Source organism: Galeopterus variegatus, unplaced genomic scaffold, assembly GCF_000696425.1.
Source record: "Galeopterus variegatus unplaced genomic scaffold, G_variegatus-3.0.2 Scaffold2761, whole genome shotgun sequence".
In the NCBI taxonomy this organism is placed as follows: Eukaryota; Metazoa; Chordata; class Mammalia; order Dermoptera; family Cynocephalidae; genus Galeopterus; species Galeopterus variegatus.
Window position 1 is genome coordinate 192,640 of NW_007728872.1, and position 14,042 is coordinate 206,681.

General features: G+C 39.7%; 1 long non-coding RNA gene across 1 annotated transcript in view; it reads right to left on the minus strand.

Annotated features, from left to right (window-relative positions):
• Positions 1 to 11,635: 11,635 nt before the first annotated feature.
• The window catches only part of LOC103598859, a 33,260-nt gene continuing 30,853 nt past the window's right edge, over positions 11,636 to 14,042 (minus strand). The window contains exon 3 of the long non-coding RNA XR_551237.1: positions 11,636 to 12,979. This is a non-coding gene — a long non-coding RNA (uncharacterized LOC103598859). The remainder of the gene's footprint in view (positions 12,980 to 14,042) is intronic.

Sequence of the window (14,042 nt, forward strand, 5' to 3'; positions counted from 1 at the left end):
CATGAAATTTTGGGGGACACATTTGATCAATAGCACCTCCTTACTTGTCTCTTCCCTCCATTATGCTCCTTAGAAGGGAATGAAAGACAAAGGACTACAAGTAATGATCTGCGCTCCCTTATATGAAACGCTTGGGGCCAAATATATTCAAAACTGAGAATTTTTTATTTTAAGGTTAATATAATGCATATACTTTATATTGTATTCAGGATCTGGAGAAACACCCCAAAATCTAGCACATTACTATTTATGTAGTGAAACACATGAATATTTATGTTAAGTGAGATAAATATTATACATTAACTATACAAGCTCAGGACTATATGGATTTACCAGCAAAGAAGAAAATTTTTGGTTCCCCAGCTTTAGGTGTTCCAAAATTTTAGAAAAGAGATAGTAAATCAATACTTCTAAATAGATATGTTTTCTTTTATTCCTGTCACATATAACCTTACTAATAGTCAGATGATTAAGAATGATGGAACTGTGTTGTCAAAATTCACTGAACACCTACTACATGCTGGGCACTATTCTAGCCTTTGTACTTGGTGAACGAAACAGGCAGAAGTCCTGCTCGTGTGTGGCTCACATTCTAGGGGTGGGGGACATAATAAATAAGCAAGCAAATGAAACATAAGCTACGATCAGGTACTTAAAGGTGCAATGAAAAAAATAAAGCTGGAAAAGTGCATGATGAAGAGTGGTGGGGTGGGGTGGGGTGGTCAAGGAAAGCCTTTCTGCGAGGCAGAGTCTGAACAGAGACTTGAGTGGCAGGATGGAGGGACCCTACAGCCTTCTGGAGGAGTTGGGGCAAGGGTGCCTCTGTGGAAGCCAGTGTGGTGGCGTGCCCTGAGGGATAAGGGGTAGGGAGAGGCAGCGGAAGGGAGGTCAGAAGAAAGGCATGGGATTTAGGTGAGACTCCTCAAATGGGGTGGGTGACTGGAGCTCTTTCTGGCTGCACGTGTTGGGAAGAAGACAGCCAGACAAGGATGGCTGAGAGGCGCAAGTCAGGCAGGGAGTAGAAGGTCAGCAAGGGGCCGCCATGCTGCCAGGGAGGCCTCACTGAGTCTCACAACAAGTGCAGGGGACAATCCGGGAAGGTATGGGCACAGATAGCAGAGGGCAGAACTCCTGTCAGGAGAGGACGTGGGGGAGAAAGAGCAAACAGACCCAGCATTGTGGGGCTGTTCAACAAGGCAAAGGCTTGGCTGTAGGACATGGAAAAATCTATTGCCCAGAGGTAGGCTTTCAGGTGGAATAGGCCTGGCAGCCTGGGGAAAATTAATGCTAAGCTAATCACTTAATTTCCTCCTAACTAGAGCTGGGATCAGTCCCGCCAGCTGGGGCAGGGCCCAGGCAAAAGGGAAGCGGAGGGAGGCTGAAAGTTCTGGGATCATTACAAGCCTCTCCTCCTGTTTCTGAGTGCAAGGATGGAGTTTCTTAATATTTTGGTCTTCAGCATACCTAAACAGTCCTAAAACAGCCCCAGAGCCCTAGGAAGACCAGAACAAGTGTTCTGAGTCCACCAATGAAAAACAGTATTTGATACCATCGGAAGGAAACAGCTGTAGTAATAAATACAGCAGGAGGGATAGATCCTTCAAAACAGTATGCTTGTCCATACTAACAGATGAAAACAGGAAGGAAAAAGACTTGCCAGCCCAGAGAAATAGTGATGCTCCCATGACCATTGTTAGTAATGATAGTAAGAAAGCCACCATTACAATGACCATTATTATTCCCTTCCATTTATTGAATGATGACAATTTGCCAGGCACACTGCTAGACACTTCCCTTATAAATTCCAAACCTTACAGCTATGAAGGCATTAGAAGAGCAGATAAGTGGCATTATTTATTGGTGTTGTTTACTGGTGCACTCAGAGTGGACCCAGTTAAGAACTAAGACCCAAGAATCACACCAATGTAGGTTAAAATGTCAACTTTAATCCTGAAAAACAGAGCTAGAAAATGAGGCTTGAATTTGCTGTCAAATGAGCTTCCCAATGCAGCTCTCCAAAAGGGGAGGCTTCCTCCACAAGAATAAGACCTACTCCTATAAGCTTAGTTCATAGCAGAAAGAAAAAAATGCCCACATTCTGCAGGGGGAGAAAAGAGAGAGAAAGGGAGAGAGATCAAGTAAAGTATCCAATCAGTAAGTGACTCCTGGTCCCAATGGGGAGATAAGAAGGGGGGAGGACAGGAAAGGTCTACCCTCACTTTTTTCCTAGGTAGTAGATGGCAGATTCTCTCCTTTGTATGGAAGAGTATGTGGAAGAATGGGGAATAATGACCATTTTGGTCTTATTATCTGCTTTTACAGCAAGCCAACTATAGTTCTAAGTGTAAGTAACTTCGCCAAGTCATAGAATTATGAGATGAAAGAGCATTCAGGGTTTGAGTTGAGGTCAGTCTGACTCAGAAGTCCTAACTCTTTCCACTATGTCACTTGAGAAGTTAATGTATATTTTTAAATTCTTACAAAAATTATAAAGAATCACTATAGAAAATACAAATAAGGAAAAAGAAGAAAATTAGTCCCTACCTTTCTGAGACATGTTTCTATTCCTTTGTCAAGGGAGATCAAAACACTAGATTTGAATCCAAGAGGAAGATGAGGGATGAGTCTTGAATTCCCTCACTGTCCAACTGCCCGAATTTAGGAGGCTTTGGGGTGTGTACCAAAGATCTTAAGAGACTTAGATAACATCGTCAAACCATGAACTGTATTCTAAACTCACCGTTCAAATCACATCTTAGAACTGAATTAAATAGGAATACCTGTAAACCTACTGCATACAAATGCATATAATTGGGTAAGTGCCAGATTTGTTCAGACCGTGGCAGAATAAATCAATAACATTTTACTGAGTTAGCACATGGCTTATTAAAGCCTTGGTCACTGAAACATCACCAGCAGTGTCACCTTCTCCAGATTCTAGTGTTATCAAGGAGCTAAAAAGCCAAGTTTATGAACCAGTGAAGAGTCAAAGATCTTTGAAATCTAACAGAAGGTACATTTGTCCTCAGGCACTATTGAATCCAGCTGAAGAAGGACCCCAGGGGATATGTTTGTCATTACTACAGTGTTCTTTTAACAAAGAGCCCCCTGACCCAAGAGATGGGAGTGGAGCTCTAGAAAATTGTGTGGTCTTCCTGGTGAGGAGAGTGGCCCTTGTTCCATTACCTAACACCAGTAACACCATATTCACCCATATAGTAGTGACTGATATACAAAACAGACACTTCTTTGTCGTGGGAAAAAAAAAAAAAACAACAGATTCGCTTTTCTTTTTCCCTGTTCAAACGTGTGGGATTTTATAGCACCGTGCTAGACCAGCTCAATACCTGATTGAAATAACCCAAGAGGAGGATGCAGAGTGAAGGCTGAATTCAGAATCCTCTGTGAAAGTACATCTGTTTTATAGGAGACACACAATCTGTCTCATTCCAACCTGCATTTCTGGGTCACTTGAGACATTTAAACTGCACTTATAATTAACAGCTATTTTTAAACAGTGAAAAAATAGAGCACTGGTAAGGTACAAAAGCATTAAAATTGCCCCAGTTTTGCTTTTCAATAGGACACACCACTGCAATATGCTTCAAGATCAAAGAGAGCTCAGAGAGAGAGAGAGAGAGAAAGAGAGAGAGAGGGACAGGCCGATCAGTGGGGATAAATTGTTCCCATTATGATGGTGTAAGAATAGGGTTCTTTCAGTTGAAACAATTTAATAACCACATTCATTACATTGGTGTCCACTTGGTTTTATCTGAGCAGTTTTTGCATAACTGGGGAGCAAGTTCAATTGAGCTTATTCTCTAGAAATTAAGATGTGCAGGGCTTGACATTCAGAAATTAGGCACTAATAGTCGACAAAGCAGTTGTCTCGAGATTCCCCCTGGATGTAGTGAGATCTGCCTACCACTAGTTATGTCAAATGCAAATGCGTTTTCTAAAAGGCCTGCCCCAAATTTTCATTAGCTCATTTCAAGTCAGTTAAGGTTACATTAGGGTGATGATGGGATATCTGAGTCTCTTCCTTGGAATATGTTTATTGAATTACTTTGCAAAGCATCGCTTTAGTATAAGTATAGCAATGCCATCTGTAAATTTGTTTTTCCCTCAGCTATCAACAGAGAAAATCTTTCAGAGTACTCCTCTAATAATCTGTGAGATCAAGACAACCAAAAAGAATCATGACAAACACTGCAAATGCTGATTTAACGAAGAACAAGAGAATCATTGATTCAGGAGGAGAAAAAAAATCACTAATTTTCCAGAGTTGACTTCAGCTGTGAATATCTACATGCTAGAAAAATTGTTGGAATTTCTGCCAACCAGCTTTCCTGAGAATGGTTCCATTTGCTGGTTCTCAACTGCACTATGGAGCATAATGTGTCACTTGAAGTGTAGTGTATCCTAGAGTGCTATTTAAAAAAGATATTAGGAATGGAGCTGTAGAAATGCATATAGAAGAAGAAAATCCAGGGTTTACATATGATGTATTAGATATGCACAATCCATTCCTGTCTACTTCCCTCACTAGCAGCTAAATCAGATGCAGGAACATTTAAAAGACATTTCCCAGTATACACTAAATCCTTCTTTGTTTTCTTACTGCTGCCGAACAAGTGGAAAGTAAAGAATTGTTGGAACACACATTGGGTGACAACTTCATAATAGCTGCACTTCTTCTTTCCTTCTTTTCTTCAGAAGACGAAATATAAAAACTGAGAGTTGCTCTTACCTCTACAAAAGCTTTTAAATAATGGTTTTTCCAGGAGCAATGCACTTCTCTCACTAGACCATTTCCCCAGATGGGATTTGCTATATAAAACCTCCATAGATTGGCTTATTGAGGAAAGGGGATAGACTTGTACGAATCACTGGAAAGATAAATAAGCTATAGAGATCAATAAATAAAAGCCAGGCAGAAAAAAAATCAAACTGCAGCATTCCAGACCAATTAAGATGTTATTTACTGCCCATGTGATTGTGACTTCGATGCTCTCCTTCCTCATTTTCACACTATAGGCATTTGTTTTGCTGAGAGAAAGATATATAACTGATGTGTAAATAGAAAATGATATAGATAGATTTTATGTCCCATAAAACTGTTAATCTGTGCTCCACATTAAATATAAAGTACATTTTTTTATTTAGACACTGCACTGGTATAATTAAAATAAAGTATGCTAGCTTTATTTTTTCAGTAAGTCATTTCCAACCATAGAGATCAAATAACAGTGCAACAGCAGCATGAAATGTGGTTATAATAGCCTGAGACCACATTTCCTGAAACTAAAACGTGGGAGAGAATAGTGTGAAGGTACAAATTAAATGCAAATAAAACAGATTCCCTATTGTTGCTAATCCCTGGATTGGGTTTCAGTGGGGAAATTTAGCTGTAGTGTTTAACTCCTTTGTATGGTAATCATGGACATGTTATCAGTTACATTTTGAGATCATTGATGGAAACTATCAGCGAAGGATTTAAGAAAACTACTTGTCCACCTTTCATGAAGAAAATGGAGGCGGCCTGGGGCAAATCATATAAAAAAGAAAATAGACCACCCCGACTGCCTCCGGGACACTTAATGGCAGTTGGCAAACACTCCTTGACTTGTTTCGTAATTGATGTTCATTTTTGTGGCAACCTACTTTCATTCACCCTGCAGAAGTGCTTTCTGATTTCAGAGGTGTGTCAGTGTGTCTTAGCAAGAACCCAGTTTTGAGGGTGACTGCTCTGAAAACATCTCAGATTTTAATACCGGGAGACTTCAGAGTTGGCTTATGTTATGATTCTGGTTTTCCTGTGCTGTAATAAGCCTACATGCCATGGAGATAAAGTATGGCAGGTATAATACAGATGTTTTTTTAAGTTGAAAAATATGATTTACAGTGAACTTAGCAAAATCACCTTTCCTCTCAACTCAGTCTCACATGGCCCTTACTGCCTAGTGTTTAAAATGGTCACTGAGCAATTTGTTTCTCGGGATTTTTCAAGTGCACTGTAGCGAGAGTCATTTTGAGGAGATATAGCCTTATTCCACACAAGTAACTAACTCGTGTTTTGGGGCTTTCTGATAATTTCTTTCTAGTCTTATAAAATGGCATTTGGCTTGAAATTTTATAATTTGCAGCTCTCAACTTTCAGGAAAGTTTTGGGCATGTTACACTCTATCCTTTACACTCTATAACTACAAATAGCAATAATAGCATATGCAATGAAAATAAATCACTTTCTTCCCCACTTCCAAAAACTATCAGGGACTGCCAGAAAGTTTCTGCAGTCTCTTCTTCACTTTGAAACCTTGTATGTCTCAAAGAAGAGAAAAAAACTGCATTTACACGGGTTAATCTAAACTTCATCCCTTCTCCTTCCTCTCCAAAACGAGGTGCACATAGCCTCAGGGGCACAAGATGATATGCTGAGGTGCATAAAGAAACCATTAGAAGATCTGTTTTTAGGGGCCGGCCCGTGGCTCACTCGGGAGAGTGCGGTGCTGATAACACCAAGGCCCCGGGTTCGGATCCCATATAGGGATGGCCGGTTCGCTCACTGGCTGAGCGTGGTGCTGACAACACCAAGACAAGGGTTAAGATCCCCTTACCGGTCAAAAAAAAAAAAGAAGATCTGTTTTTATTCGTTTATATACTAAAGAGAAAGGAAGTTTTACTAACAGTAAAAATACAGAGATTAATAGTAGTATAATTTAGAAAGAAATGTTAATACATTGGGGTTTATACTTTCAAATTTTAAACTATTTTTGTGAATGATTTTAAAAGTTTGGAGACTATTGGGCTGGTGACTGCTATTAATCCTCCAAATATTGGTATGGAAAAGAACTCTCAGAGAATCCAAGTGGTTAAGCAGTCTAACAGTCCCCCAAAGATGTCCATCTCCTAATCTCCTGAACCTGTGAATATTATATCTTGCATGGCAAAGGGGATTTTGCAGATGTGATTTAGAATATGGACCTTGAGATGGGGACATTTTCCTGGATTTTTCAGGCAGGCTCAATCTAATCCCTCATATCCTTAAAAGGGGAGAACATTTTCTAGCTGGACTCATTGAGAGATGTGGTAACAGAACAGGGTAGATAAACGCCATATGAGAAGGATTCGACCAGCCATGGCTAGTTTTGAGGATGGAGGAAGGGGCCACAAGCCTAGAAAGGTGGGTGGACTGTAAAAGCTAGGAAAGGTGAGGAAGTGGATTCTTCTCTGGAGCCCCAGAAGATGCAGCTCTGCTGACAAGTGATTTAGCCAGTGAGACCTCTGATCTACAGAACTGTGAGATGATAAATTTGTATTGTTTTAAGCCAGTAAATTTGTGGTAATTTGTTATGGAAGCAATAGGAAACTAATACATTCCATCTACCCTAATTCTGAGTGCTAGAGTATTAGGAAAGATCTAAGATCAAATGAATTCAAGTTGCAATCACTGAAACATTTTTTGATCACCATCTCCTGACTTTGTATCATTAGGGGAATAAATAGCAGCAAAGTATGACATGGCAAGTTAACTATATATTATTGGCAAAACTGGAAATAGAACAGGAGCAAGCTCATTGGTCGAGAAAAGGTAAAAATTTTCAAATACAATCTTTGCCTGTTATCTGAACATTATCTACAGAGCCACAAGATATTAAAGACCGAAAAAGCTGATCTTGGAATCAGCTGCATTTGCCCCAAATCTAAAGCACTTAGAGAATTTTAAAACTCACTATTCAACATTTGAACTTCAGAAGGTAAAATTTCCAGGAATGACAGTATCGTGCTGGAAACATTAATGTGCCAGCATGAAATAATATCATTCTGTAGGAGGTAATAAAGGCATGAATTACGTCAAATTGTATTTGGTTCATGGATGTTACTGTGCTTCTTATGGGCAGATACAGCTAACAGGCACAAGAACACCTGCCCATCTCCCTGAGAAAATTAAAGTCGTGTGCGCAAACACCAGTCTAACAAATTAGGGGACTGTTTGTGGCAAAATGAAAATGTGCAGTGTTATAGATACATCTCCTAAGGATATGGAATAGCTCTTGTTACAGCAGAGCATAATTTTTCTCCTGGTCTTGCTCATCACACAGAAAGAACCATTAAGCTATTCACATTACAAGTGGCGGCTTCTACTCCTGTTAGGTAGTATAATATGCTAAATGAACTTGCTGCTATGCTAGATAGTGCTGCCATTATGGACTGTAGCCATTAATTGGTTTGGGGTCATTGGCCATCTCATTTATTGCGAGGACTCTATTCTTCTTTAAGTAAAATGTTCAATAGCATCTCCTATTGAAATGGGACAGACCCAAATGATATGCGTCATTATGCATGTGTCAACGTACATGGGTATGGGTTTTCCTCCATTTATTTATTTAGGGTAAGAAAACAGCATCCATGTTTCTATAAAGTTTATAGAAAGTACTTACAGGTGCCATTGTGTACCAAAGTTGTGTAAAAGTTAGAGAAAAATATGGCACAAGGCAAATGCAAAACTCTAATCCTCAGGGTGATTTAACCCTTTTAGAGCCAAAGCACTAATTGGGGGGAGGATGTGTAGAGGGGTGGCTGCCTTTCTCTTTCCCCCTCTCTGCAGATGCATGTAGATGACACTGCAAACAGAACCATCACTTCTGCTACAACCGTGGTAATAATGTGCTCAGTTAATCCACACAGCATAGAGCCATCCTCTCGAAAAGTCATTCACTTCTTTAAAAACTGGAAGGAAAATAAATATGGTGCAGTAAAATTGTTGAGTAGAGGAATCTATCTGGACATTTCACAAAACATTTCATTATGCTGACAATTCCCAGAAGTACTCTCAAGAGTGCTTTAAGCTGAGGATTACTGCACTGGAGCTGATGGACTTTTTTTGTAGCCCCTTTAAAAGGCAGTGAACCGTTTTTCTATTTTATTTAAATAATGCCCCTTAAAATGGATTTTTAGAGGTATAATAACTCCTTAAGAGTCAGTTATGCTAAACAGTTTCTCTTGATAGAAATGTTGTAAAACTCGTTAACTGCACAATTTCAGATGCCGGCTTGGTGAACACTAACTGACATGTGAATGACCAGAGTTTGTAAAATAAATTGCAATAGTTGTTGTACCACACAGCTAGCATTGCACAAGCTGGAGGCCACGAGGGGCTCCAACCCGACAGAAAATTGCTTCAAGATGAATGAAAAGTGCTTGTTTCTCTTTATTAGTTTTTAGAGAACAATGAAAATGTTGAATTGTTTACAGAGCGCTGATTAAATGTGGTCAGTGGGGCCATGTCCCTATTGCTAACTGTTGGCAGCCCCCTCCCGCCAGCCCCCAACGTGCACACACACACCACTCTGCTCCAGCCCCCAGCCCCCACACTTTGCTCCCTGCCACATGCATCTTCTTATAGGCTATTATGGCTGCACATCTGTGTGTGAAATGTGCTCATTCTGACATTCCACTGCTGCTCAGCGCTGCAGAGGCCTTTGTTAGGTAAAACACTGTTGTCAAGCCTAACAAGCAGATCATGCAATTTGCTGGACACTGTGACAGAGAATAGCCCACGATGAATTGCTTTGGCCTCAAACAATGCCCAGTTTCATATTAGAATACATATGTATTTTTTTTGTTGTGCAGCACTACAAAAAGTCATGACATTTTGCTTTTTTTTTTTTTTTTAAATCAAAGCCTTAAAAAAAGGAAAAAGGTTGCTAGGGTTAGACTACCACAGAATAGCATCTTTACTGTATTTACTTAAGATAACTACTGTCTTATGGCTAAAGGAAAAAGGCATGCCGTGTTCTAATTGCTCATTTGTGGCTTAAATTCCATTTATGTTTTACCAGAAAGCACAGTAAGAGGAAAGGCACTTGCTACCGTCCTGTTTGGTGTACTTAAAGGGGTGGTCAAAACCAGGGCATTTAGGAGGATGTTGCGGAGAAGGATTCTCACTATGTATTTCCACAAAGTAAACAGCTCTTGATGGAAAGAAATATGAGAACTCATTAATAAGCATATGCCCAGCAGGGAGAAAACAGTCTTTTTACCAGACGAAGCTAAATGAATCAGATCCAGAAGATATTTTGGTAACCGAAAAACTTAAGAAAAAGCAAATCACTGCCATTTCAGCTCAACAAAAAGCCTTCCATGGCCCCTTCCTCACTCCTAACCTCTCACTTACATACTTATACACACACACATTGGGGGAATCAGTAGTAACAGGGAGCAGTTCAAATGCTATTTGTGGTGTTCTGACACAAAACATAGCACACACCCTAACGTGCAAGCAGGCTTTTCTTCCCCTCTGTGCAGAACATGCATTCGGAGCCTATTATGTGTATAAACAGTGGCATATGTAATTACCTTTCTAGGGTGGCAATTATTCCTCAGAATCAACAACCAGAGCTAAAGCATGTTCTCCTAAAAGACATTGGGGGATCAATTCTGGGTCAATTACATCAGGCTTTGATTTATCACATAGTGTCAGGTCATGCTAAAAAAAAGAAAGTTTTTAAAAAAAGCATTATGAGGTAAAGGCTAAAGGTTTGACTCAAATTGCTTTGTTTCCAACTTTGCTTTCTCCCAATTGCTCTACCCTTCCCTCATTCTGAAAACAACTGTGATTTGCTGGGTTTTATCTGTTAGATAAAATGTTACTGTTCAGGAATATTAAATGCAATGAATCTGGGCTATGTCCAGATTTAATCTGCTCCCTTCCCCTCCCCCCAACACACACACCTACAAGGCTCTGGGAGTTTCTCCTGGGATGCAGCAGAGGGTAGGGGTCAATAGTCCAGGATCTAGAGTCTAAGAAATCTGGATTTGTGTCCCCATGACATAGGCAAGATAACATACCTCCGCAGTGGATAGTGTCTACTTCAAGTGGTGGTTGTGAGGTTTAAATGAGATAATTAAGTGGGAGAACACATGTAAACCATCAAGCACAGCGCCTGACACACTGAGTAACCAATGAATAGAGTTATTGCTGTTCTATCGATCGACAAGCCAGAGGAGCCCAAGGGGAGCAGCCCCTCCAAAGGCCCCACCTCATGTAGTGAGTGGGGCAAGTGCCAGTGGCTGCAGAGTGGACATTGGTACAAATAACAGGGCTGAACTGGTGAATCCAAGATGCCAATTATGAGGCCCAGTGGACTAGATTATATAAAAATATCCCAGTTTATTTGGACTCATTCTAAGCAGATTGATTGTAAACTACAAACAAATAAAGGTGCTAGTCTTTTCTAGCACCTTAAGAGCAACAGGTGAGAAAAGAAACTCCTTGATCACCAAATGTTTACTGAACACAGACCTATGCACCAGGCACTGTTCTGGGTATCAGGAATACAGAGATGGGCCCTCCAAAAACTCCCAGAACAGGAAATAAATATCTCCAGTTCAGTACAATACAAATTAATAAATAAGATTTCCTGGAAGCTACTTCATGCAAACTGAAAGTGACATAACAAATATCCAATATCATAATCAGGAGTTGGGAGGAATAGGACGAATCATATAAGTAAAGTTACTGGTCAAATTCATTTTTAGAAATTAAATTAAAAGGGATGGTATGAGAATTCCCATTAAATTATTTAGTGAGCATTATAATACCACCTTCAAAGAACACATTAAATCCATTTTATACAGAGCAACATTGTTTATTTAATAAGATGGAAACATCACTTACACAATTCATTTCTGAAACAGCACACAGCGCTATTGGCAGTATGTATTGGCAGCTTAATTAAGAAGTCTGTTGATGGTGGGTAAAAAAGCTGGCACATTTTCAATTCGGATGGACACTACTCAAGACAAAGACATGTCTATTATTGGCTCATACATACTAAAATGTGTCAGACTCTACATAAAATGTCTAGTGTTACAGTCATATCAATGTGTTAACACTGGAAAAATCATGACATACTTATTCTTAGGTAGAAATTAATTTTTGGAAAAACTGTATAATCATTCAACTTATGGAACACAAAGAACAATGAAAACTAAAATAATTACTTAACCAAATTTTCATACACGGCCATTGCCCAGGTGCGCTTTTCTCCTCTTCTGTCCTATCTCAGTTCCGTAAGTGACTCCCACAAGTTTGATCCAAGCCTTCCTCTTCTCCATGTTAATAACTCACTTGGAAAGGCAGGGCCCTAAGGCATGGAAGGTAGAGGCCTATAGAAACAACAGGTGTAATTCACCTTTGTGCTCCCCAAGACATGTGCAAACAATGTGTTTTTCCAACAGACAATCTACACCTAAGGGAAAAAATAGAATTTGATTCAAATTAACTCAAACTATAATGTATTAATATCCCTAAAGGCTATTGAATATTTATAAAATCAATAAAATGGATCCTGTCTATCAGAAATCCAACAAAAAAATGAAATTAAACTGCCCTGAGTTGCCCATATTAGGAGGTCTTTGTGTTTGTTTTTTGTCTTGTTTTTTATTAAAGGGACTTAAAATACTTACAGAATACACTGTTCAGTTCATTTGTTTCTTGTCTTAGGGATATATCTAATTAAGAGCAGAAGAAAAAAATATGTGCCCTGAAACTAATTGTAAATTCATTGAAGGCAGACTCTCCATCTTATTTGTCTCTCTCATTTTCTCTCCCCTGTTTTGGGCAGTGATTCACACACAGTAAGTACTCAGTTAAGTTAAAAGGCAATGCATGTTTCAATTCACATTAATTTGGAGGGGTTACATTGATTTAAGGAGCAGTTGAGACAAAAGGATGGATTCAATCTTCTCTGATTTCTGGCCGGTGAGGCACTCAGTCTTGAAAACTTCCTCTGCTGAAGCCTGCATGACAGCTGGCCATCGTGGCATTCTTAATTCAAAATTCTTTGATTTGTTTCCATTTTTGCTGAGGGTAACAAGATGCTTCTTCAATGATTATCTGTCCAACAAGGAAACGTAAAAGGTAATTTCAAGCAGGTATTCAGTGGCTATCTGTCCCAGTCCTAGGGCCGTACATCTGTGAACAAAATGGAAACCAATTATTAATCCAAGACTTCCTGAGAACAACTTTTGAGAAGTACAATGATTAGCCTTTTGCTGCTCACTAAAATTTATTTAGCTCAGCATTTCAAAAACACTACTAGGATCTTTAATAGTAAGAATGCTATTTAAAGCTTTCTTTCCCTACTTTAAATAATGATTTTGAAATCCATTCGACCCCCAAGCATAGATCCAAGCCTAATAAAATCAAAAATACCATATACCTGTGTATCTTGAAAAGACCGTTTCCCTACCCAGGTAAGGATTCTACATTTTCTTTCCTTGCCTTGATAAATAGAAATAAAGCCCCTTCCGAGGTCTCAAGCCCTACTCCTTTGAGAACAGTAAAGTCCCTGCCTGTGTCCCACCACGTGGCAACATATGGATGGCTGGGAAACAACAGCTGCAGGTAGAGAAGCCTGCTGTGAAGCCACTGGCCAGGCAGGAGCATGTTTTCTTCAGCAAAGGCTCTGCACTAACCAGGTGGGTAAAAGACAGAGGCACACATGAACACCTCAGACATCAGCTCCAGTAGCAAAGACCCTCTGAGAGCAGCATGGTAGCATCCAAGTGAGTCCCACCTGGGGCTTTCCAGTCACACCTGTGTACATGTGCATCAGTAACACCCTCTTGGACCAAGAGAACCAGACATCTTTACAAGAAGTATTTCTACTTTTTCACATGCTCAGGAGCACTGCAGTGAGATATAAAGACAACAAACCCACAAGCAAGCTTAGTCTTAACATGACTTATTCACTAATTTATCTGAGTTTTTTAAAAATAGGCCAAAAGTGATTGTATTTGTGTTTAAGACACTCTTCAGTTTATCAGCAAAAATGTCATACTACTCGAGCATTTAAAATCCACCTGGAATCATTTTAGTTTCTCCCTTCTCTAATATTACATCAAACTTGTCATTGAAGCCTGTTAACTTTTTTAATTGAAATGTCTTTTTGCAGTCCCCTTTTCTTCTGCATCTCTACTATATGCTGCTCCCACCACCCCTCCTTGGTCAGGCCCTCTTCTCCTCAGCCTGGAAT